Source organism: Protopterus annectens, chromosome 14.part0, assembly GCF_019279795.1.
Source record: "Protopterus annectens isolate FY-2018-M chromosome 14.part0, PAN1.0, whole genome shotgun sequence".
Classification (NCBI taxonomy): domain Eukaryota; kingdom Metazoa; phylum Chordata; order Ceratodontiformes; family Protopteridae; genus Protopterus; species Protopterus annectens.
The window spans coordinates 1,055,736,702-1,055,764,625 of record NC_056748.1 but is presented as its reverse complement, the minus strand read 5'-3'; positions in this window follow the sequence as shown (position 1 = coordinate 1,055,764,625).

Below are 27,924 nucleotides of genomic sequence, written 5' to 3'. Positions count from 1 at the left end.
ACTCCAAACCGACACCAACCTGGTTAACAGTAGGAAAAATGATACTTCTCCTTAAGAGTGAACCTATAAGATATCCTAAAACCTATAGACCAGTAACTTGCCTTCTGACGATGTACAAACTATACACTGGAATTGATGCTGACAGAGTTTATAGTCCTTTACAAGAAAACTCAATCATGGCAATAGAACAAAACGATAACAAAAAAAGTCCTATGGAACAAAGGATCACTTGTTGTGAAGGTAAGCCATGATCAATTACAAATTATTATCCCAGGGATAAAAATTCAGACTGAGATATTCCAGGTAACTCTGTCACCACTGCTCTTTTGTCTTGCCCTTAACCCATTAAGCTGTTTACTTAAATGAAAACTCCACCCTATAACTCAAAAAAAATCTTTTTTTTTCACTCTATCTGTTTCTTGACCTATTTTAACATCTCAAAATCACTGTAAGTGCTTTATTTGTATTTTTAGCCTGTTTTCCACAACATGACTACTAACGGGGTTGATGTATCAATATGATTTTGTTCTTCTACAACTCTTTCTTTTTCCAATAATGCTATGTATGACTCAAACCAGACATAAGGAAGCAACTGTGAATTCCAATGCCATTGACATATAATGGGATTTTTGTGAGTCATTGCCATTTTCTTAACCTTCTGTATAAAGACTGCTGCTTTTCTGTCTCTAATCACCCTCATTTATTTTTGGCTCAGAGCTTGTTTTGTACTATACTTAGAAGTTATCCAACTACAGCCAGAAAAGTAGCTAAATTGTAGGCCTTTGTTCAGGGTTTCTTTTGTAGTCCAAGAGGAAATGACAGCCCCCTCCCCACACTTCTGCAGAGGTGTTAAACTGTCACTGCACTGAGAAACCCTTGCAGAATCAAGTGCAATTGACAACTCATAATGGAAAGGAAGGGACTTCTAATATAAATCTTTTCCCCTCTGCCTGTAGTAGGAAGATCTATTTATTTAAATGATTTCATTATTTTTTTCTGGGTGCAAGTAGCAGAAACTGCTTGAATGAACAGAGCCGGAAAAGAAGCAGTCCTTTTACAGAAGGAATAGAAGATGACAGTGACAAGCACAAATCCCATTATATGTCAAAGGCATGGGAATTTACAGTTACTTCCTTATGTCTGGCATAAGTCATACAAAGCATTATGAGAAAGAGAAAGGGTTGAGGAAGAACAAGATCACGTTGATACATCAAGCCCCATTGGTAGCCATGTTGTGGAAAACAGGCTAAAATTACAAATAAAGCATCCAGGAAAAAAGAGGTCATTGTTCCCCTCTACTCATCACTCATTAGACCCATTATAGAGTACAACGCCCCTTTTGGTACGTACCTCACAAGACATCTACAACAACTGGAAAGGCCAGAGAAATACCTCACAAAGAGGATTACTGGCCTCAAACAGATGCCCTCATGAACCGTCTCAAAAAACTCCAGCTTTACTCTGTCACATATCACCTACTTAGAGGCGATCTCTGCCTAACATACAAAGCTATGTCAAACCCAGAGCTGTTGGACATGCTACACTTAAAGAAATCCCAATCCCTCCGAGCTACATGCTCTAGGGACCTAAACCTTGTCACTACAATAAACAGAACATGCTGGAGGGATAAATTCCTGTCCCAGAGACTTCCCATACTCTGGAACAAGCTACCTATCTATATCAAACAAAGCTCCTTATTAGCACTCTTCAAGAAAAATCTTGATGATTAGATGGGAGATGGGAAATTCACCCTGGGGATCACTTCTGTAGCTCTGCTTGACAGGGGCACAGGAAAATATTTTTCTTGGGTGGCAAAAGCCAGGGTACCATTTGGCTAGGCTTATATAGGCCCTAGGGCCAATAGCCTAGTACCTACCTATGAACCTATAATACTTCCCTACTTAGTTTAGTAGAAGCTTATCTGTGTCAAGCGGGAATGGAAATCAATCCAGAAGTAGAAAAAAACTAGGCAGCAAATGAATATGCTAAAAAACAAAAGAGTAAAGGTGAAGGGTCAAATGAGAAGGCAAGAAATGTGGAAAATGCATAACTATAGTTGCAAGTATAAAAAACTCTGGAACATCCTCATGTCAATCAGGATCTAGTGGAGGAATGGTTAAGGAGAAGGAACTTTTAAACTAAAAGATGAAAAGTTAATACTTGTGGCCCAGGGTAGTGGACTATGTACACATTGTTTTACAAAGTCCATTGGACATGTTGGAGAAGCAGACAAATGCAGGTTTTGTAAAACAAAATTGGAAACAATGCCAATCTTGTTGTTGGATGTGATACACTATTGGCATAGAAATGTGCAAGACTGTTGCATCGGGCATTGTGGAAACATTGTAATACTGAAGTAGCTGAGAATCATTAGCAACATGAGCCACAAAAAATTACATAAAATGATGAAGTTTATATTACATGGGATCACATGTTACCAACAGTTCAAAAAATGGATCCGAGAAACCAGGCATAGTAGTCCATGAGAAAAATATTAAAGTAGCATTGATCACTGAAATTGCTAAACCTAGTGATTACAGTGTTTTGCATACAGAGAGACACAGTCATAAAATACCAGGATTTGTGGCAGAAATGAGAGTAATGTGGAAGGATATCCAGACAGTTCTAGCAGTAACTGGAGCAATGAGTCTCGTAAAGAATTTACAGCCATATTTAAATATGCAATGGGTCTCATAAAGAAGACTTTACAGTTGTATTTAGATATGCTACCGATTACATATCACTCTATATGAATTGCAGGAGAAGTCCATTCTGGGCACATTGCGGGTATTGTGAAGAGCACGTTTGGCTTACATTAAAGATCAAAACAATACTAATTTCAAGAACTTTAATAATTCTCTCACCTAGAGGAATGGGGTCAATTCCCATCATGGTATTAGAAACCCAAAAGACTTGGAAAAATTAAAAATTAAAAAGCATAATCACCACTGTAAAATGTCTCCCAGTGAAGCAAAGAACTGATTAGGCACTTAACTTTTCAAACTTCTATGCAAACAATCCACCCCCCTTAATAAATGAAGTAATAAGACACTCTTCATCCGATAACTTCAGGAATCATGACCATTCAACTTTCTTGCTATAACCCCCCTTACTACTAGCCCACCAAACCAAGCTTGGCTGCACAGAGCATGGATTCTATTTTCTTGGCCCTAAACTCTGGAGATATGTTCCCTCCTAACTCAAAGAAATGGCATCACACCTAATGTTTCAAACACAGCTAAAAACTCACCTTCTGAAACTTGCTAAATGCTAGTGTTATGCCACTGGCAAAATTACATAAACAAACCATATTCTCTCACTGTCTAATAATGTTCTTACTCTCTATATCTCTGTAACTGTACATCACACATCTTAAAATTTGAGTTTTATATATATATATATATATATATATATATATATATATATATATATATGTGTGTGTGTGTGTGTGTGTGTGTAAAGCTTCTCCATAACACATAAGGTTATTTCTACTTCAGTCAATTTTGTAATGTAAATTCCTCATACTGGATGCTAAACTATAAGCCAAAAAAGTCCAACTATGCCAAAACGACCGCACAGAGTTTGAGTGTAAGAAATAAACCACACATTTTGATAAGAACCGTAAAAAAATTAAAACTGGTATAGTTTAATGCTAAAGTAACAATGTAGTGTTTTTGTCCAAACTACCAAGACTTTATTAGGACATAATGAACCAAAATCAGTGATCTGATCTTGTATACTTACTCTAACACTAATAAATGAAAACAATGAATCTAATTATGTAAATTAACTTGTGTTGCAGTTGCTAAAACAACAGCACTTAACTTCTTTGTACACAATTTATTTTTTGACATACTCAATTTATTAAGTAATACTTAAATGCATATTAAAACTATTCATAAATAAATCCCCTTGAAAAAATATTATAAAATATAATAAGTAAAACATTCACTAGAACCATTAGTATTAAAAAATGTGTATACACACACACTGTGAACAGACATAAAAAAATTTACAATTTTGATGCCCTTAACTTCAAGACAGGTACAATGGAAATACTATCATTAATATCTTGGGGGGGGGGGGGTTGCATTTAGCCTCAGTTGCCATTACAATTCCCTATATTCAAGTTTAGTTTCCCAACTACCTCCCCTAAAACTCACTTTTACCATGTGTAAAATGGCAAATTTAAAACCAGTGAAGGTTGTACATTTTAAGGAATGCTTATATAAAGCGTTGTTAACATTTTGATGTTTAATATCATTTTTGTGGTAGTAGATTCTTTTACCAAGCTTTCTCTCTGTCTTAGCTATATAAAATGCTGTACAAGATGAGCACTTAGCTATGTATACTACTCTTTGGGATGAACAAGTTTCATTTTTTAACATGACCAATACCTTACTATTTGCTCCCAGAAATGTTTTGTCTCCTACTAAAATGTCATTGTAGTAACCACATCTACTACATTTAGTTATACTCTTAATATCATTAAATTGTTTGTTGATTCCTGTCTTGTTTTTTCTCAAGCAACCCCTTTATATTTTGCTAGGTTTGTATATAAATTATGGTTCAGTACCTACAGTGGAAAGTTAAGCAACATTTGTACAGAGTATATTCCAATTTATCCTCACTATTTCTTTAATGTGTTTTGTCTTATCAGAATATTTCAAGACCAAGGCTCTATGAAAGCCAATATTTTTTGGTACAACATTCTCCATGCCATTCAGAACAATCACTGATAGGGGTTTGTATCTTAGACCCCGTTCACTAATGACTTTGAAATTGATGCTATTCTCCATGGTCTTGTGGTACCCCCTGACTAAAAACATTTCACAAAGTTTCTGCACTCATATTGCAACATCTGCCTCATAGAAGTCATTCTTGCTAACTGGATATTTTGACCTTTAATAATTTTTTTTTTTACATGAAAAAGGGTGGCAATTATTGAAGTGTAAATAGGTGTTACTAAATGTGGATTTTCTGTAAATTCTAGGTTCAAACTCGTTTTTACAAAGATAATAGTTGCGTGCAAATAATTAATGTCTTTATTATTACATTGATATATAAATTTCAGAAAGGTTGTAGAGCCAGATAAAAAGTCCATAAATGCGCTCAACATACCACATGGTCCATCCCACAAAATAAAAATATCATGTAAGAAGTGTAAATATAGTACAATACTTGAAAGTTCATGAACAGAAATATACTTGTATCTATAAAAGTGAAGGAATAAAACTAAACAAATCTATTACATCATTTGTAAGTAAAGTGAGGTTTTCAGCCTATATATCATTTGTCAAATGTCCTAAAATATTCTAGAAGTTCTTCAAAATGTGCAGGCAGGAGGCAAAAAAAGGTTTTAATCATCTATCAATGTGAGTTGCCAAAGGGTACGTTTTAGACCCTTGAGCTGCTACAATGTGTCTAAGGGGGGGGGGGGTCAAGGACATTTTTGTGGACTTGATCAATTGCACCCATTTGTCTGTGTTTAAAATACCATCATACTTGTCCTGAATGTTCACAAAATCAAATCACTGGTAACATACTCATTGAGTTTCCTAGTATCGTCTAGTGACCTGTTTATAAAATGGTTGTTATTCTAATCAATAATTCCATTAGTTCAAAATCATGACTGTCAAGCATCTTAACAAAGTCAGTGAAAAAGTCATCACTCATGTCCATCCCATTAGGGAGTTTATGTACCCTTAACCTCTGTGGTACTATTTTCAAATTTAAAATAATTTCCCGATTATTGAGCTGTTCCATGCAAAAGAGTGAATGTCAGAAAGCCAAGATGAAAATTTGAAGTTATCTGGAAGAACCTCACTAGGAACAGTACCTGAATGATGAAAGTTATCTGGGTTGAAGTCCCCATTTTGGTTTCCTGAAGCTTCGTTGTCAAATCCTTGAGCAACATATTGTGTATCCCCAGCCTGTATGAATTGCGACAACAAATCTGTTCCATTACAAAATGTGCCATTTGACAGGCTACACAAAAGTCCAACTTGTGTAGATACGTTACTCCCAGATTGTGTTAGCTCACCCTTTAACATATTTACATCTACCATCAATGTTTCCATAGTAACCTCACTGAAAGTAATAACCAAAGGTTGCAAAGCTTGGATATCCATGCTGTAAACTGCTCTGGGATCAAAGACTACCAAACGTGACCAAAACCAAGAAAAAGACAGTAGCCATACACAGTATGAAACCACAAGCCAAAAAAGTCCAAGTGTGCCAGAATGACCCCACAGAGCTGAATACCACAAGTGGATGCTAAGCTAAATTACCTTAGTGTTGCATTACCTTAACTATATTGTACACATTATATTACATTGACACTCTATCTGTACAATACCATACTGTATAAATTAATTTATTGCTGGACTTTTCCCCAAGTTGATATTAAATTTGGTCATTTGTGGCCATTGTTCTGCCCTGGTTAAAAAGTTCAAATAACTAACTAAATAAATTAATAAATAAACAAAAACTAGGCTGACAGAGAGGATGCTGGTGAGCATTAGGGACCATGAAAAAGATTTTGGAACAGATGGACTTTAGCTTTGGAGTATTTAGGTGTGGTATGTCATGAAATGCTGAGCTCTGTATGGAAGTTTGGATATCTAATGGAGTGAACGTGAAGGATGGATTTCGGGTCTTGATTTGTGCTGAATCCAAGTAGCTTTACACATTTTGTAATTCAATTATGATATTTATACAAACTTTTTCATGCTGCAAGTTTGTAATCAATGAGACTGTACTGGAAAAATGTGCAAAAAATTGGAAACATGAACAGGACAGGAAACAAAGTTAGACCTTACCATAATGCAATTTATTCATATATTTGTTAATCAGGTAGGCAAATGGGCAGCAAAGCCCTTTTCAGCCAGGACTCTGGCTCACAGTAGAGCAATACAAGGAAAATACCTGGAGTATAACTTAAGAAGTACGCAGACATAAAAAATACAGTAGCATGCAATGCAGTAATGCTTAGAGTAATTTAGAACTAATCACTGCAGTATGTACAATATATACTTATGTATTTTGAAAGCATTGTAATCTAATAATGACAAAGCATATCAGTTTGGATGGGGTTTATCTTCTTCTGAATTTTTGTGACTCTAAAGCAATTGCATTAGTTTGTCTGAGAAGAAAGTATTTGTGATTCCCTGCAAACTGTTTTGCAGTATCTGCATCATTTTACATCCACAGGCTGTTACAGCAGGCTGGTCATATTTCATTAATAAATATCTTCTTAACAACTGTCCCAAAAAGTGGTCTTGTGATGGTTACAGCATCATCATTAATTGCTCTAAATGTATAGACAGGGGTTTCTCACTATTTATTTTGTGGATAATTTGCATTATTAAAAAAAAAAAAAAAAAAAAAAAAGTAAATTATTTCTATTTTTTGAATAATGCTGTTGGTAAGTGTAAATAAAAGGTATGTGTATGACCAATTCCTCATCACACCAGCAGTGACACCAGCAGATGGCAGTAGCATTCCACACAAGAATAAGAGACTTTCTTCCTACAAAAGGAAAATGTTTTCATCTAAAGAAATGACTATAAAACAAATAATGTTTATAATAATTCACTGTAGAGTTTCTTCATTCTTCTCAAATTCACCACACACACAAACACACACACACACACACACACACACACACACACACACACACACACACACACACACACACACACACACACACACACACACACACACACAATACACTTCCAGTTGTCTTGTTCACTGTGAAATCGTAATACAGCTAAACATAGTGGAAGCTGTTTCAGATTCCAATGCATCAGGATAAAAAAGTTGTAGGGAATGAGCAAATGAGTCCATTGCACAATCTGGTCATGGATTAGGAAAAAAGATAAATCGATTTTTGATTAAATGAGAAGGAGGATTTATTGTGGAACAGACTGAGAAATCCATGTATAAAAATGTGCAAATAGTCAAATATACTAATGTTACTTCACATCTGTGAGTCTGGTTGTAACAGTCTCTTTGGATTGTAAGCTATTAGGATTTAAAGTTTGAATGATTGTGAGTTACTTCTGCACTGTACAAGAGTAGCACTTCTTACTGCCCTTCATAATATTGTTTTTATGTTTAAAGAAGGAATTTTGTTAAAAGCTATTCCACATTAATGTTATTTGCAGGTACACAGAAGAACCCTTACGTATGTAATATTTTTTGAATGTTTTAAAACAGCAGTATTTTTTATGTTTGCTTTTCTTGAAGTAAATATTCTCCACTTTTAATTGACTGCCTGTTCAGTAGTAAAACTTGGTTATTCAAATATTGTTGTAAAAAAAAATACAGCTGAGAGATGAAGACTAGGGTCCTTCCATGCACTGACCAATGTAAGCAGATATGAGTTTTGAATGTGCACATTTCATGTACTTGAAAACAATGTACCAGTACTTACTGGACCATATGTTGTGCCTTTTGCACCGTTCAAAAGGAAGACGGGATTGTCTTGTAAAAATGTGTACAGGTACCTATCTTAATAAACAAATCCCTGCATGTACCTATTTTAATAAACAAATCCCTGCAGGTACCAATTTTAATAAACAAATCCCTCCTGCAGGTACCTATTTTAATAAACAAATCCCTTCAGGTATCTATTTTAATAAACAAATCCCTACAGGTACCTATTTTAATAAACAAATGCCTACAGGTACCTATTTTAATAAACAAATCCCTGCAGGTACCTATTTTAATAAACAAATCCCTACAGGTACCTATTTTAATAAACAAATCCATGCAGGGATTTGAGTATCTATTTTAATAAACAAATCCCTGCAGGCACCTATTTTAATAAACAAATCCCTGCAGGTACTTATTTTAATAAACAAATCCCTGCAGGGATTTGAGTACCTATTTTAATAAACAAATCCCTGCAGGCACCTATTTTAATAAACAAATCCCTCAAGCAGGTACCTATTTTAATAAACAAATCCCTGCAGGGATTTGAGTACCTATTTTAATAAACAAATCCCTACAGGTACCTATTTTAAGAAACAAATCCCTCCTGCAGGTACCTATTTTAATAAACAAATCCCTCCTGCAGGTACCTATTTTAATAAACAAACCCCTGCAGGTACCTATTTTAATAAACAAATCCCTGTAATATATGCTGATGTTGTTGTTGTTGTATCTTTCGGCTTTTCCCGGTTAGGGGTCGCCACAGCAGAACTCTGGTCCACTAATGATTGGCAGTAGATTTTTACATACTGCATAATGGTTGAAAACTAACTGATTTAACTCTAGAACTTTTATTTCTACAAGGGTCACTGCTTTCTACTATCCATTTTTTCCCTTATTTTTATTAGCTTGATGTCTATATTTTGGATGTTTCAGCTTTGGAGTGATTTCTTATTTGTATTCATATATCTCCAGAGTGGGTAGTATATAGTATAGGTTCTTTAGCCTACTGGTTTGCAAGTCTTTAGGATTTACTTGGTGAGCTTTCATTTTAAGGAGTATCAAACTTACTATCAACCTCCTTATAATATCTAAAGTTTTTCTTTTCACAAATGTATTTATTTATTTTTATTCTAGCGTTTAATCTTGGGTTGGTCACTATTATTCAATGAGACAACACACCTTGGAACAGAGCACAACAGGTCATACACCTTATCTCCAATCTGAAGTTCATATAAACATGGTTTCTAAGACGAAAAACGTCTTCGTAATGTGAAAAGTAACTCAGGTGCAACTCGACTCGAACAGGCAACAATAACTTTTTATTAACTACTAAAAGTAGTACATAAAATGATGGTTAAGTGCTTTCATCTGACTTAGCAGACTTCATCAGAACGAATAACACAAATTTAGAACTCAATTATATAGACTTTTTGGCACCAAAAAAATGTTAGCCATTTGAAATATAAAAAGACAGTGCTTAACTCTTTACACATTTCACATTCCTTCATAACTAAAACATTTCTCTGCATAAATAAAACTCAATTCAATCCACATAATAAAAACAGGCAGTTGATCTTAATCAAAAAGATAGTATGAATTAAATAATGCTACCTAGCAATGCTACAATCTATGAAACTACTATTGGTAAGATAACATAATGCGTCTACTACATAGTACCTAATAACCATATGAATGCTATGTCAACAAATACATATAATTAAAGTACATATAAAAACTACATGTAAAAAATACATATAAAAAATACATATAAAAAGACAGATGCGAATGTTAGTAATAATGTAAATATTACAAAAATATACAAGAATATAAAATTGTATGTTTAAAAACAATATATATTAAAACATACTACCCTAATGCCCTTAAGCTAATGTCAAGAATGGCTTGATGGTGATATAATCATTGATGCCAGGTTTTCTCGTGGCATCAGTCAACATCTGCCACTTACTCTCTCTCATACCCAGGATAGCTTTCCAATTACCTCCACAAGGAGAAATATGTACTTGGTCTATAATAGCAAACTTAAAATGGTGTGTATCTCCGCTTTCATTAGTATGTCGATATAAAGCATTATTTTTGTCTTTCACCTTAATACTATAAAAATGATTGTACATTCGTCACTTAAACTGTCTCTCCATTTTTCCTATATAGAAAGCAGAGCAAACCATACATTTGGCCAAATAGACAACATTCTTACTATTACAATTTCCGGCTCTAAATCTAATATATGTCCTATTCACATCATCTAGCTTACATCCTTCTATTTCACTAATAGTATGACATTGTTTGCATGACCCACACTTTTTAGTAGTACTTAGTTTTTTTGTTGTCCCTTTATTGGTCTTGGTCATTACCTCCAAATGTCTCCTTATATTCATACCTGTTTTGTTTAACAAAACTAGGATGCTTGCCTAAAATAGATTCCACTTCCTCGTCCACTGTTAACATGTTCCAGTGACTCCTAATTATGTTTTTAATATACTGTATGTGTGGTGAATATACCAAGACACATACCCTATTATTTCTTAACACATCAGGCACCAATGAACAATTGTTCACATATGTATATTATTTTCCCAATAATGGGGGAAATTTTTTACCCCATTCCCTACTAACATATTCTATAACATCTGTCAATAATGCGTTCGGGTATCCTCTGTTAATAAACATAGATTTAATAAATTCAAGTTCTTTCTTCATAATGTCCGACGTGGAGGACATACGGGCTGCCCTGATGCATTGCCCTTTAAATACATTTTTTAAACATGCCTGGGATGATCACTGGTGAATTCCAAATAATTATTGGAAAATGTGTCTTTCCTGTATATTTGCAATAAAAATCCATGATCGGAATGGCTAATGTACGTGTCCAGGTAAGCTATACCGCACCTATTGACCTTGTGGGTAAATCTTAAGAATACACTGGAGTTGTTAATATAATCAATAAATTGATCAATCAAGTCTGTTCCATAACATAAACATATCGTCAAGATATCTGGTGTAATATGAGATGTATTGGTAATATTGACAACCAAATAGGTGTTCTGTCTCCCACTCCAGCATAACCAGGTTTGCAAAAATTGGAGCACAAGATGCTCCCATTGCTACTCCCCTGGTTTGTTTGAAATGTTCACCTTCGAAATATATATAATTATAATCCAAGACCTCCCCCATCATGTCAGTAATAAGACATATTCGGTCCCAGTCCATGTCAGAATATTTCCTCAGACTGTTACTAAAGTCCTGTAAACCTATGTCATTATGAATACTTGAAAATAAATCAATCACATCAATAGTGATAAAAATTAGATCCCTACTCCAAATATTAGGGGTTAAATGGGCCAAAAACATCTAAGAGTCTTTGACCAGATGTGAAATATTTTTATATATGGGTTTGACCCATCTGTCAATAGCAACCCCTATAGGGTAGGTTTTGGATTTACTACCTTTTTTTAAATCCAGTAATGGACAAACGGGGTATGTAGAACCTAATGGATTAAAAAAGAAGAGCACATTCATCCCACCAACCAATTTGAAAGTCACAAATTTTGAAAAAATGGTATGTCAGGATGTCTACAAATATAATAAATTAAGTAAAAAATGTAATATTAAGGACAATTTATTGGAAAGTGAACGCACTTGTTTGAAAGAATTGATGACCAACAATGAGATCAGAATAATGAAACCTGATAAGGGGGGTGGGGTAGTATTATACAACCGTATGGACTATATTAATGAAATGCATAGTATCTTGTATGAATCTGGTGATTAAGAGACTATTTCTCTTAATGAAATTCATATAGGATACAAAAGGATTAATTTAGCTTTGGAGGAATATTTAATTGACAACAGAATTACTATTGATACATACAATTATTTGAAAGTGGATCATCCTTTACTAGCAACGATTGTAGGCATTCCTAAAGTTCATAAGAACATTCATCACCCCCCATTTTGATCGATTGTCTCAGACCAACCTGGTTATGCTGGAGTGGGAGAAAGAACACCTATTTGGTTGTCAATATTACCAATATGTCTCATATTACACCAGATATCTTGACGATATGTTTATGTTATGGAACAACTTATAGACTTGATTGATCAATTTATTGATTATATTAACAACTCCAGTGTATTCTTAAGATTTACCCACAAGGTCAATAGGTGTGGTATAGCTTACCTGGACACGTACATTAGCCATTCCGATCATGGATTTTTATCACAAATATACAGGAAAGACACATTTTCCAATGATTATTTGGAATTCACCAGTGATCATCCCAGGCACGTTTTAAAAAATGTATTTAAAGGGCAATGCATCAGGGCAGCCCGTATGTCCTCCACGTCGGACATTATGAAGAAAGAACTTGAATTTATTAAATCTATGTTTATTAACAGAGGATACCCGAACGCATTATTGACAGATGTTATAGAATATGTTAGCAGGGAATGGGGTAAAAAAATTTCCCCCATTATTGGGAAAAGAATATACATATGTGAACAATTGTTCATTGGTGCCTGATGTGTTAAGAAATAATAGGGTATGTGTCTTGGTATATTCACCACACATACAGTATATTAAAAACATAATTAGGAGTCACTGGATGAGGAAGTGGAAACTATTTTAGGCAAGCATCCTAGTTTTGTTAACAAAACGGGTATGAATATAAGGAGAAATTTGGAGGTAATGACCAAGACCAATAAAGGGACAACAAAAAAAACTAAGTACTACTAAAAAGTGTAGGTCATGCAAACAATGTCATGCTATTAGTGAAATAGAAGGATGTAAGCTAGATGATGTGAATAGGACATATATTAGATTTAGAGCCGGAAATTGTAATAGTAAGAATGTTGTCTATTTGGCCAAATGTATGGTTTGCTCTGCTTTCTATATAGGAAAAACAGAGAGACAGTTTAAGTGACGAATTTACGATCATTTTTATAGTATTAAGGTGAAAGACAAAAATAATGCTTTATATCGACATATTAATGAAAGCGGAGATACACACCATTTTAAGTTTGCTATTATAGACCAAGTACATATTTCTCCTCATGGAGGTAATTGGAAAGCTATCCTGGGTATGAGAGAGAGTAAGTGGCAGATGTTGACTGATGCCACAAGAAAACCTGGCATCAATGATTATATCACCATCAAGCCATTCTCGACATTAGCTTAAGGGCATTAGGGTAGTATGTTTTAATATATATTGTTTTTAAACATACAATTTTATATTGTTGTATATTTTTGTAATATTTACATTATTACTAACATTCGCATCTATTTTTTTTATATGTATTTTTTACATGTAGTTTTTATATGTACATTAATTATAAGTATTTGTTGACATAGCATTCATATGGTTATTAGGTACTATGTAGTAGACGCATTATGTTATCTTACCAATAATAGTTTCATAGATTGTAGCATTGCTAGGTAGCATTATTTAATTCATACTATCTTTTTGATTAAGATCAACTGCCTGTTTTTATTATGTGGATTGAATTGAATTTTATTTATGCAGAGAAATGTTTTAGCTATGAAGGAACGTGAAATGTGTAAAGAGTTAAGCTCTGTCTTTTTAAATTTCAAATGGCTAACATTTTTTTGGCGCCAAAAAGTCTATATAATTGTGTTTTAAATTTGTGTTATTCATTCTGATGAAGTCTTCTCAGTCAGATGAAAGCGCTTAACCATCATTTTATGTACTACTTTTAGTAGTTAATAAAAAGTTATTGTTGCCTGTTCGAGTCGAGTTGTACCTGAGTTGCTTTTCACATTACGAAGACGTTTTTCATCTTAGAAACCGTGTTTATAGTGTTGCCTTGAAGTTCATATAAACAGAAATTAATATTTCCATCACAACCTTCTACCCTAAATCTCTTCACTATTTGTCATTACTCAGTAGCATAAACAAATTCTTTGTATTACCTTTAACACATACTGTGATCTTTTGCTAAACCACTGCACATTTTGATATGGCACAGAGTCAAACCTTGGACCTCCACTATCCCAACAACCACTAACTAACGTTTCTCAATACCATAACTCAGCAACTGTAAAGGAATAGAGATTATATACATTGATGCCAAAAATGTAGGTAACAAGACTTTTGCTCAATTCAGGCACAGGTCCAACAATACTTTCCTCACATCTTAACAATATCTGAAACCTGCTAATTTGAATTTACCACCATATGGAAGCTAGTATGGTTCTCATCATTGTTAAGAAGTTCCTTTCTTCCAAACAATTTTCCGTTCATCCTGATACCATATCCAATGTTGAATCTATCTGTTACTTTAGTTAATGAGGAGCAGTCGTGCATCTGTTGCAACTACCTGTCGCCCAAATTTATTTATTTATTTATTGTCATTTGTTAACCGGGTTGGTCCAACTGAGCCAAAAGGCCATTTTCAGTGGAGACCTAAGCTCCAATTACAATTACAGACATGCCAAAAAAACCCAGTAATTAATACAAAGGCTAAAAATTACAATAGTAATACTGACAAGAAATATTTACATAAAATGAAACCAATATATTTATATATAAGTTTCAAAAAATTCAATACAATAGCAGCAGTATAATCCCGGAGTAGGAATATTTACAAGAACCTGATTGTAGATATACTGTAAAGAAGAGCAAGAAAGAAGGAACGTTGGATAAAAAGAGAGAAAAAGCTTAAAGTAACCAAAAGTAGAATGTAGGAAGAAATCTGTTAGAGATGAGGTCAGAGCTTGGCAAGCATAGGACTGGGTCTTAAGAAGGTAGTGTTTGAGTTGTAGTTTGAAATGGAACTTATGGGGCATACTTCTTATTTTAAGTAGAAGGGAGTTCCAGGTGAGAGCTACAGGGTATTTATATAGTGACTTACTGATATTTTTTGATGGTTTGTAAATGTCAAGAAGATGTTTGTCAGATGTACAAAGCTGACATTGAGGGTTATATAGAGATGCAATATTACAGATTGAGGGACAGGAAGTAGGATTATAAAGAACTAAGTGTGTGATATGCAGTTGAGAAAGAAACAATTGTTTAGGGAATTCAGGCCATTATAATGATTTAAGGATGAGGCAGTGGTGGGATTTGTAAGGGAGATTAGAGGCAAATCTAGCTATTTTATTGTATGTTTGCTCTAGTTTAGAGAGAAGTGAAGACTGAAGGTTAATAAAAACTGGAGCTGCATAGAAAGACAGGGTAATAGGAGAGACAGGGCCATGGAGAGTTTGGTGGAGGGTGAAAGCAGTATGTGGATACGGTACGGGAGACCAAGTTTTTGGTGTTTTTTTGTATGTCAAATTTTTATTCATTGTCAATTATAACACCAAGTAATTTAGTATGAGGGTCTGGTCTGATAGTGGTATTGTTGAGGGAGGTAATAGAGAAAGTGGATTTGTGTGTTGCCAATGTTTTAGGACGGAAAAGTCGAAGTTTAGTTTTTTTGGATTTAGAATTAGCTGATTATCGGTGAGCCAGATTTCGATGGATGTAAAAGTGTCTTGGGTAAGAGCAAGGAGTTCTGGGATGCTGTGGGCAGTGGTAATAAGGGTCAGGTCATCGTCATATTGTAAGAGTGCGGAGAGGTTGGTAGCAGAGCATAAACTGTTAGTAAAAATATTGAACAAGAGGACCCAATATAGAGCCTTGGGGGACACCAGTGTTAACAGGAAGAAATGGGGAGGTGACAGTTTTCCAGCGTATAAATTGTTTTCTATAAGATAAGTAGCTAGAAGACCAGCTTAAAGATGGGGTGGAGAGATGAAGGTCAGGGAGTTTAGTTATCAGTTTAGAGTGAGAGTATCAAATGCTTTAGAGAGGTCGAGGAATAAGCAGGAAACTAGTAGGTTGTTGTCACGGGCTTCTGCTACTGTTTGGGTGAATGAGAGTAGAGCTGCTGATGTACTGTGGTGGGGTCTAATGCCATATTGGGTGGGAGTAAGAAGGTTATTATCTACAGGTGTTTAAGTAGCTGAGTGTGGACACAGTTTTCTAGAATTTTGGAAAGGGGGATAGTATAGCAATGGGATGACAGTTGGATGGGTCAGTGGAGTTTCGTCCTTTGTGAAGAGTTATTGTGTAGAAGGATTTCCATACATCTGGGACAAGAGATTCATTAATGGAACAATTAATAAGGATAAAGACATGGTGAGAGAGAGCATTGGCAGCAATTTTAAGACAGTAGGAAGGTAGATTGTCAACAGAGGGAGAGCAGGGCTTAAGTTTATTTAGTTGATATTTGATGAAGGCAATGGAAACTGGTTGTAGGAAGAATGTATTTGGAGGAAGGAGGATTGGGATGTAAAGGTAGAGAGGAGACAGTAGAGCCATTTGGAGTTAGTTTTTGGATTGTTTCAATAAAGTAATTATTTAAAAGAGCAGCAGTCTCTGAGGCAGTATTGAGAGGGAATGGGTTGTGGGGTAGGAGGATTACCAGGGTGGAGGATTTTATTTATGATAGACCAAACCTTTTAGGGTTGTTATGTGGGCTACTTTGGTTGGAGGCAAAGAAAGTTTTTTTGCCTCTGATAACTATTTTTTTACACCTGTTTCTAAGTTCTTTGTAGCTTTGGAGTAAGGGAGTAGTTTTATTTCTGACCCAAGTTTTCCAGGCAGCATCCCTCTTCTTTGGGAGGGTGTTAGGAGTATCTATGGATATAAATAGGGGAATGGTCATTTAGAGAGTTAGGGAGAATGCTGAGGTTATGGTAGAGAGAAGGGTCAGAAGTAAGGATCCAGTCTGTTATAGATCCTGAAGTAGAGTTTCCGTTGTACCTGGTAGGGGAAGATATTAGTTGGTGGAAGCCGTACAGATTGAGACTATGAGTAGGAGATGAGGAAGAAAGAGTGGTTCAATCTATATTTACGTCACCAAGTATAATGGTTTTGTAAGGAGCGTTTAGGGTGAGCCAAGAGAGGAAGTTTTCAAGTATAGGGATGTTGTCCCCTAGGGAGATGTAGATGGATACAATGGCAAATTTTTATAGGGCTTAAGGTGACAGTTTACTATTAGTATCTCAGCAGGAGCAAAGTTAGGTATGGAAAATGAGAGTGGAGAGAGAATACGTTTGTTGGAGTAGAGTATGGCAACATCTCCACCTCTTTTATTTGCTCTGTCTGCACAGAAGATATTGTAGCCTGGAGAAAGGATTTCTGAGTTAGAGATGTGAGGTTTTAACCAGGTTTCTGAGAGGGTTAAGTTGTGGGAGGGATCCATCAGTGCAAGTCTTTAGCTTTGTTAACGATGCTTTGGATATTTAGAGGGAAAATAGTTAGGGATTTAGGAGAGGGATTGTGGATATGGGGCATTGTTGAGGGGGTTGAGGTGGGGGGTGTTTGCTTGTAAGAGTTGGTGATGGGTGGGCCAGGGTTGGGGTGGATGTCACCATCCAGGAATAGTGCATCAATGAAATCAGTCAGTAAGGAGAGTAGGCCAAGTGTACATGGAGTTATGGGTTTTGCAAATGTGGAAAGTGAAAGATTAGGGTACATTTTAATTGAATAGTAAGTGGTAGGAAAGATAGGAAACAGGTGAGAAGAGATTAGAATTTTGTGAGGGTAGCTATAATGGTGGTTGTTGTTTGACAAAGTTGGTGTTGATGCAATGCAATGCAGAGGTATATGGTATTAAGTAAATAGTCTAGTAGGAGGAGAAGGGGGATAAGTAGGTGGTGAGGTGACCTAGTAGAGAAGAGTTGAGTGAATGGTAGTAAGAACAGTAAGGTGTAGGAGGTTTAAAGAGAGAGAGGTGATTGATAGAGAAGGGGACTAGGGCAGATTCAAGAGGAAGAGATTAGGGGAGGGTATATGAAATGAAGTATGGTAGGAGAGAATTAAGGTACATAAGAGGGGGAGGGGAAAGAGAATTGGGAGGATGAGGGGACTGGTCAGAAATGAAGGGGGTGGAGAGTAGAGAAGTATAAAGGACATTAAAGTGGGGGTGGGTGAGAATAGGGGTAGGGGAGTGGAGTGAGCCTAAGAATAGCATGGGCAAATGGAGCGGGTTGACCTGACAAGGAGGAAGCACAACAGGATGAAAAAAAAGAGAAAAACAATCAGTAAGGTAATTTGAGTGAGCAGGTAACTGAGGGGAGCCCTATTCTGGCTGAAAAGGGAGAGACAAATAGGTAGTACATAATTAGTGAAGAATAAGTATTGAGGGGAGAGACTGAAGGCTAGGACTCTATTGAGAAGGGCTAAATGCCTTAACATAAAACAAATAAGCAAAATGTATCAACAGTGCAATGGATGAAGGAGTGGGGGTGGGGTAAGAGGAAGAGGGTTTGCAGCTGTCGCCCCTGGGGTATGCACTCTAGCTGATTGTAACAGATTTTAACAAGGCATAACTGTAGTCACAAAAGCAGGCACCTACACTACACAAGTAGAAACAGCAAAGTTCCTGGAGTTAAAGCTGGGTCTGCAGTCTATTTTTTATTGCTGGTTAGAGTTTCCTTTGCTTTTAGCTGGAGTGAGAGGATTCCTTGCTCACATAAGTGGGAGGGGGACCCAAAGTGATCAGATGCTTAGTAGCTACTACCTAAGTGGCAACAGCAAGGTTCCCAGAATTAAAGCTGGGGCTGCAGTCTTTTTTGCTGATTGCTGGTTAGAGTTTCCTTTGCGTTTAGCTAGCACAAGTATACAAATACCTCGCTTCCACAAGCTTTATATCAGTTCCATGGCAATTGCTCTGGTAAAACTATACTTGCAGGAGATATTAACATTCCTTGGAATACCTCAGGTAAGCAATACCCTGAATGCAACATCCATTGCCTAGGCTGCTCCCAACTAATAACATCATCAGTATTTGTTTTTGAGTCAATTATATTATCAACACATTCAAAACAGGATCCAAACTACAAAACTCAGAAAGTTCATTCATAGTGGCATACTCCCCAGTGACCTTGGTGACCACAACACCACTTTTACAACTTCATTCATTGTGGTATACACTCCAGTGACCTCAATGACAATAATACCACTTCTACAACTTAATTCATAGCAGCATACTCCCCAGTAAACTTAGTGACCATAATAATGCTTTTACAATTTCTTTCATAGTGACATACTCTCTAGTGACCTCAGTGACTGTAACACCATTTTTATAACTTCATTCATAGTGGCATTCTCCTCAGTGACCTTAGTGACCATAACACCTCTTTTACAACTTCATTTATTGTGGTGCACACCCCAATGACCTCAGTGACCGTAACACCTCATTTACAACTTCATTCATTGTGGCATAAACCTCAGTGACCTTAGTGACTATAAAAACACATTTACAATTTCATTCATAGTGGCATACTCCCCAATGATCTCAGTGACCATAATACCACTTTTACAACTTCAGAGTGGCATATTCCCCAATGACCTCAGTGACCATAACACCTCTTTAACTGTATGGAAAAATAAATGGGCACCAACCTCAACAAAATGTATCAGTTCCAGAAAATGGAACAAACTACAGACAATTATTCAAGAACTGCCACCAATTAACTGGATCTCACTCAGTATGATGCAGTCTATTGATGAAAGCATTTAATTACTTAACACTCTAACAACCAATAGACAGATATGTCCTTGCAAGGTTAATGTAAATCAAAACCGTCATGTGTACTATGAATAGACAAAGCCAGGAAACTTTGGGATAAGGCCTACAAAACACTGGGCACCACATAATTACATATCCTGTACACAGACTCAAGAAACAAATGTTAGAAACAACTTAGAGAAGCCAAACAAAATGTCTGCTTAATCCTATGAAACAAAAAATAAAGTCAATCCAGCAACTCTTTTGGAAAAACTTCAGTAAGCTCATTGGCAAAACTCACTCAACCGATGCAGACCCATTAAGTCTGCACAGCTATCAAGCCTCTGCAAACACATTTGCCCATCACTTCAAGTCATTGGGGTACAATTTCTCCCAGATACCTCATCATCCCTTGCACTAAACAGTCCAGACAGCAAGTGTAACATTTGCATACCCAAATCCATTTCAAATCTGCAACAGTCATAGCTGTCAGAAATTGCTTAACAAAATATAAGGTCATGGCTCACCTTCTACAAATCAAATTACTACCTGCATCCCTGAAACAAATTTGTATATGTTCAACCCATATATTGACCTTAATAATTTACTGCAACCTTCATGAAGGCACTTTACCAACCATTTGGGAACAAACCAGAATAACCTCATTCTTTAACTATAGTGCTATTTACAAAACCAATGTTTACAGATTTGTCTTCATATATCTAAATCCTTTCTCAGAAATACTCAAATCAGTTGTATATGCTCATATAACAGATTTCTTAACATTAAATGAAAAAATGGACCCCAGAAGGTGCACAATAAAGCTTTCAGACAGTCTGGTTTTTATACAGTTTATTCCGAGTATTCACTCCGCAATAGCACAAATGACACTCAATCTATAACGCTCAATGTAACAAATACGTTTTCATTTTAAAACTTCATCAGATGTGGGCTGGTCTTAATACAATTCCTATTTATACAAATTTAAATTAAAAGCTTCCAATCAAGTACTTAATAATAAATGAGACCTAATTAAAATGTGAACTCCATAAGGCAAAGTATTTTTGTTAGTCTAAAACCTTTTCAAAACAGTATTCAATGATAAAAACAAATTGAACCAGTAGTAAATATTATATGCATGTATAAAAATATTTATAAAAAGTTAAAGCGTAATGACAAATGTTTACTGAATACAGATAGTGAAACTTATGCATTAAACTTGATTGCAGTACCATCTTGTGGTAAAAAATATAGCCTCAAGTTGCTACAATATGCAGACAATTCTCTGTTTTATGTAGCAAAAAAGTTTGGTCCCCTACTGCCTGAAATGCAGCAATCCATTGACACTGTAACTGCCTAGTTAAAAGAATGCAAGCTAACTTCCCTCCCATCTTTCAAAAACACTCAAATACTTCTTAGGTAAAATCTATCTCTGTTCTTGCTCAAAACCTGGATAAACTTCATCCCTAAATGTGAACAAGTGCATTTTCATCCCTCATACCTCCTTACTCTCCCTGCTTCACTTACTTTCTTACTATCTAATTCTCTTTCCTGACTTTAACTCTTAACTACACCATAAGCCTTCATATTGCAATTCCTATTTCTACTAGACTAACTTACCTTTAATTTTTCTACAAACTGTCTAAAATTTCTATAAATATTAAATGATTTAGAGAAATTGTTTGTATATTATGTCTAATTTGTAACTGTTATAATTATTTAAACTGCAGATGTTTTGTTTTATTTTTGAAGATTGTAAAATTATTGTTCTTAAAATGTTTTGTAATAATTTTGGAGCTTTTCTCCCTGGGCATCTGCTGAAAATGAGCCTCAGACCTGTCAGACTTTCCAGGTAATCAGATGTCAATAAATAAATAAATCAGTAATAAATAAAACTGTAAATGAGAAGAAAACTAAAATGCTTCTTTTGGGCCATATACATAGTCCTGCCACAGAAAATGCAATCAAAATTAATAACACTGCTATTGAGCTTGTCCTGCACACACATTTCTTGGCCTCACCATTGATTGCATATACACAGTCCTGCCACAGAAAATGCAATCAAAATTAATAACCCTGCTATTGAGCTTGTCCTGCACACACATTTCTTGGCCTCACCATTGATTGACCACACCACCACTATATGGCCTTATAAAAAAACTTCCATTATTTTACAATATTGACAGTTACCTATTCACTGACAACAGACCAGCTCTAGTTCTCAGCATCATTTTGCTCAAACTGCTTTATGAAAATTGTGCCATGAGTAACACCAATAATCTGTTTAAAATAAATTTGATTTAACATGTTATAAAATTGCTAAATTTGCATAGGTTCATAGATTAGTACTAAGCTAACTGCCCTTGTGAGCCATTTTAAGCCTAGCCGATTATCCCTTGTGGGACTCAAACCCTGCACCTTGTGTTTGCAAGGCAAACACCTTAACCATTAGGCCACTCTCCCAACCCCATCTGAGCCTCTACCTGACAATTATACATTAGTATACAACATATGTTTAATCAAATTTTCTTCACACACAAACTGTTAAATGACGATCAATATCCAGCCTTAAGCATCCTGCACTGGTGCTCTTCTGTTTAGAATCCTCAGACCAAACGAAAAAACTCTCCTTCACATTAACAAAAGTAAAACTATATTTGGAGAGAAGAGGTGTCTTACTACTTCCTATCCAGAGACTGGAACTCGCTTCCCTTAAAACTGGACAACCTTTCTTCTTTAAACATCTCTATAAGTCCCACCCTCTAAAAAGACTGTACTTTCACAAATGTGAACATACCCGATTCCCCTTCCACATTAATACCTTTCTTTTCTGTAACCCATTTAGCTGTAAGATCACAAGGCTTTATACAGTTTCTGAACTTGTTAAATTTGACAGAACTGTCATGCAAATAGTTCTGGTAGCATTGCTTCCATATCTTGGCCACACGAGTCTTGATATCATTCTTTGCTGATATTATTGTCAAAGATGTACTTTTTGCCTTGGCTTGCTTGAGAATTTGTTTAAAAAATGTACTGTTAAAACTGCTTCATGGCTCGACTGGAGTCTAAGAAGAAGAGGTAATTCCAGTTCATATATTTCAGGATTGGTATAAATGTATCTGAATTAAACTTTGTGTCTCTAAAAGAGGAGAAACTTATTAACTTTTGAAGTTTGGATTGAGATCAGCACAAAAAGCTGGGAGAAGAACATGAATAGAATAAGACCAAATGCCAGAACTAAAACGATTTAAGGGGATGATGTCAGCATCCAGTCAAGGACACTTTCCTTTGCTGAGACTGTCAATTCACAGTTGGGGATGTAATTATCTGGGCTTAGCAAACAGCCAAGTTTTAGGATGATATAACAATCATGTGCCACTGTCCAGACAGTTCTATGATCTTGTAGTACACCGAGTTCTTCCTTAACGTTTATGATATGTCAAATAATGCCTCTGGTGCAGTGTTCACCAGAACTTATTTATTATTTGATTTATTTGTCTTTGTTTACCAGGAAAGTCCGACTGAGTAATATCCGTTTTCAGTGGAGACCATTTGTTTACATTGCATTATACTCAGTTCCAGTTAAATGCAGACTAGTTACATTTCTATTTACATTTATACACAAACAGCAGTTACAGTTATACATTCTAAGATTTTACAGAAGTAGAACTTTCTAAAGAGAAAGTCCACGAGCAACTTAGTGGATTGTACAGGTAGCAGTTATGTATACAAATGTTTATCATTTCAATGAGAGGTTAAAAGTATTCTGTTTAAGGAGAGTATTTGGAGAGCATCGTACGGTGAACACAAACTCTTAACCTTGTGATGGGCATGTGCAGGACCAGGACTGGTTAAGATGTTGTTTAAGCAGTGGTTTAAAACTACTGAGTTTGTTGGAGAGTTTCATTTATGTGGACACACACACACACACACACACACACACACACACACACACACACACACACACACACACACACAGATATATAGATAGAATGTGTATGTATGTATATGTGTGTGTGTGTGTGTGTGTGTGTGTGTGTGTGTGTGTGTGTGTGAGCAAATGCAGATGATGATATCGAACAATGAGAATGTTGGCTGGTTTTGGTAGTAATAGTTTCTTGAATGTCGGTATATTGGCAGCTTAATATCTTGAAGCAGCTCTGATCAACTGTTGTGTTAATGATTTTGTTTGCAGGTTGTGATTTTGTAGTAGGTAAATGTGTGTGTGCTTCTGTGTGTTTTATGAAAATATCTTGCTGGTGTGGTGTAGATATAGCCAACCTGCTGGCAGACAGCTTCAGTGAAAACTTCACTCCTCTGTCCACCCATCAGTAAAACAGGGACATCCCCAGTACCTGCCCCCCTCCCCTTATCACTAGGGAGCAAGTCATCACTTCCCTCTCAAAGGCAGAAAATACAGCCTCCATGGGACTTGATAACATCCCAGGCTGCATCCTACATGAACTGAAGCAGGAACTTGCAGCACCATTAGGCACCCTATTCAACCAAAGCCTGAGTACCGACTTCGTCCCAGCCGAGTGGAGGACAGCTACTGTCATCCCTCTGCACAAAGGTGGAGCATCCACTGATTCAGGAAGTTATAGACCCAACAGCCTAACTAGCCTGATCTACAAGGCCATAGAGCGGATTATCACAGACCTTATTAACAAGGACACTGGCAACCTCCAGACACTTGATCCCACACAGTTTGGTTTTGTCAAGAGGAGGTCATGCCTGTTAAATTTGGTTGACTTCTTTGGGACAGCCACCAAGGCCATAGATGAGGGGAAGACAGTGCACACTGCCTACCTTGACCTGGCCAAAGCCTTCGATACTACTCCCCACTCAGGTATAATAGATAAACTCTCTCAGCTAGGCATCAGCCCATATGTTACTAGATGGGTAGCAAACTGACTCATTGATAGAACCCACCTAGTCAAAATAGGGGAAGCCACCTCAAGTAGTAGACCCGTAACAAATGGTGTACCCCAGGGATCATCTTGGGGCCTCTGCTGTTTGGGATAAGCTTCTTGGAGATGCAGGCCAAGTCTAGTGGGCTATGGCTGACCAGGTTTGCAGATGACTGCAAGCTGGTTGCTGTCATCAATTCTCCTAGTGATGTGGACATCCTCCAAGCGAGTCTCACCCAGACAAATGACTTGTGCCAGAAACATGGCCTCAAACTAAATGCCAAAAAAAATGCATCATCATCCCTTTTGGGGAGCGTGATGTCCCCACAAATTATTGCATTGATAATAAGGTACTAAGCATGCAATCAGTCTTGAGGGATTGGGCACCCCGGTTGATAGTAAACTGACTTTTGACCACCATATTGCCTTCATTGTACGAAAAGCTTTCTACATGGCTCACCTCATTAGTAAGAGTATCTCATCCAGGGACAAGGTGGTCATAACATCCCTGTATTCTTCCCTTATAAGACCCATTATTGAGTACAAGGCCCCTTTCGGCATGTACCTTACAAAGCATGTGCAGCAGCTGGAGAGACTACAAAGGTTCCTTACCTGGAGAATCCAGGTCCTCAAACATCTACCCTACACAGATAGACTAAAAGCTCTGCCCTCTACTTGGTCTCCTACAGACTCCTCAGAGGTAACCTCTCTCTGGCATACAAAGCAATCCCAGACCCCACACTGATAGGATTGTTGCATATCCACAAGTCAAGCACTATTTGAGTCACCCACCCATGCAACCTCAACCTGGTCTGTGACATTAATAGGACTTGTTGACAGGACAGATTTGTGTCCCAGAGACTCCCCCTTTTGTGGGATACTCTCCCTCTCCATGTAAAGCAGAGTACTTCATTAATCCTTTTCAAGCACAACCTGGAGAACTGGATGGGGAACAGAAAATACACCCCTGGGATTCTACCTGTTTCCCAGCTGGACAGTGGCATAAGGTGCTGACTTGTTGGAACATGGGCCAAATTCTTGGCTAGGCTTGTAAGGGCCTCAGGGCCAATAGCCTAGACACTTCCTATGATCCTATGTAGAGTAGTAGTTAAACTGTTTAGGTTATTTATTCTTTCTCTGCATTTGTAGAACAACTTGGCTTTCCTAGCTGCAATAAAAACGTGCTTGTTTTTCTATATTATGATATGTTTGGATGAGTGATGTTCTTTGGTTTGACGTTATGGGTGGTTAACATTTTGTGGCAGTGATGATTTTTTTATTGTAAGACATACACCATGCCAAAGAAGATATAGCATTAAACTGTTTAACATTGTTTAACTAGAATGTAAACATTAAAACATGGCAAGGAGTGCTATTAAAAATAGATTTTAATGTTGAGTCATTAACCAGGTACAAAATAAGAGCCAGAAGAATCCCTACAGGTTTGAGGTGTGTGTGTGTGTGTGTGTGTGTGTGTGTGTGTGTGTGTAAGATATATATATATATATATATATATATATATATATATATATATATATATATATATATATATATATATATATAAATTGGCCTACCGAAAATGATCTAATGCTAATAATACCAACATGAACAATTTCCAATATCTAAACAAATTGATGTTATACCAGGGAAGGGTATATGCCCTTTACCCACTGTAGCACAATCTTGGAATTGGTGTATTTAAGTAGCGAGGGTGGGGTTTACAGATCCCCACATGAGTGTGCAGGAGGTGTTGTTCACTTTTAAAAACATTGGTTATAGATGTGCACAGATTAATTTAGGAATATCTATAGAATTTTACACACACACACACACACACACACACACACACACACACACACACACACACACACACACACACACATATGGATATAGTAGATTACATCTAACAATGTTTTTGTTGATGCATTTTTAATCATCTTTTTCAATGAGACTGTTTAAAAATCTACAATGCCATTTATTGGTAGAAGCATGCATTCATCAAATTGCATTTCAACTGTTGATGGTATCCTTGCTGTTTAAACTGATCAACCTACAGCATTATAGATGGAAATAAGTGGGTTGAATCAAGTAGATTGTTTTCCTGCATGGTTGAAAAAATTAATTAGATGTCCCATCACAGTTAATCAACAGTGATCAAATGTAATCACAGCTGAGTGTAGATATGGGAGTTTTCCCTTCAATACTAGTGTGCTATCGTGGCAGTAGAATATTTACTATGAAATAAAGGGGTGTAAGAGGTGTAGCAGAGATTGTCCCTGTGAGAAAATATTGAGGGGTTATTCATAAATAAAAAGTGTACAGTGTTACTTTAATACAGTGATCAGAAATACACATAGTACTATCTGACAACTGGAAAAACAGTGATGTTTGTATTCAATGCAAATAACTGCATACGCTCTCTGTGAAGGATCCCAACATACCGCTGAGAGCTGTTACATATGGAGATAACAGTGTTAAATATAGACAGGTAGGTCAGAAACATAAAGCAAGTGTAATGAGCTGCTGTGATGCCACATTTCCCAGTATATAGGAGCATCACTTACATTCTGATGCTATGAGGAACGTAAGCAATAGTAGAGCAGCATGTGTTAGTGGCCACCTTCTGAACCAGTGTCCATGATGTTGTCACTCCCCATGTCAAAGACAGCTCTGCCAGAGCTAACATGCCATCTCCTCCACAACCAGGGCATTGTAGACCACTACACTGTGACCAGCAACACTATATGTGAGTTAACAGACATCCACCATCTTTACAAAGAATCACACTGCATGCATATGCCTAATTCCAGTGGACATGACGGTTTATGTAGATTAAATGTCCTTGTTACTGAGACTTTTCATTGCCCAACAGGGAACACATTAGGAGTTTCACAGCCATTGACCTCATGAATTCTATATCAGTACCATCACATGATGCTGCAGCATACAGGGGGGCACATTTGGTTTCCATGGACAGCCCAGTAGAAAACCACTACTATGTGGGTATTTTATGATATTACTTATTTCTCTGAGGCCC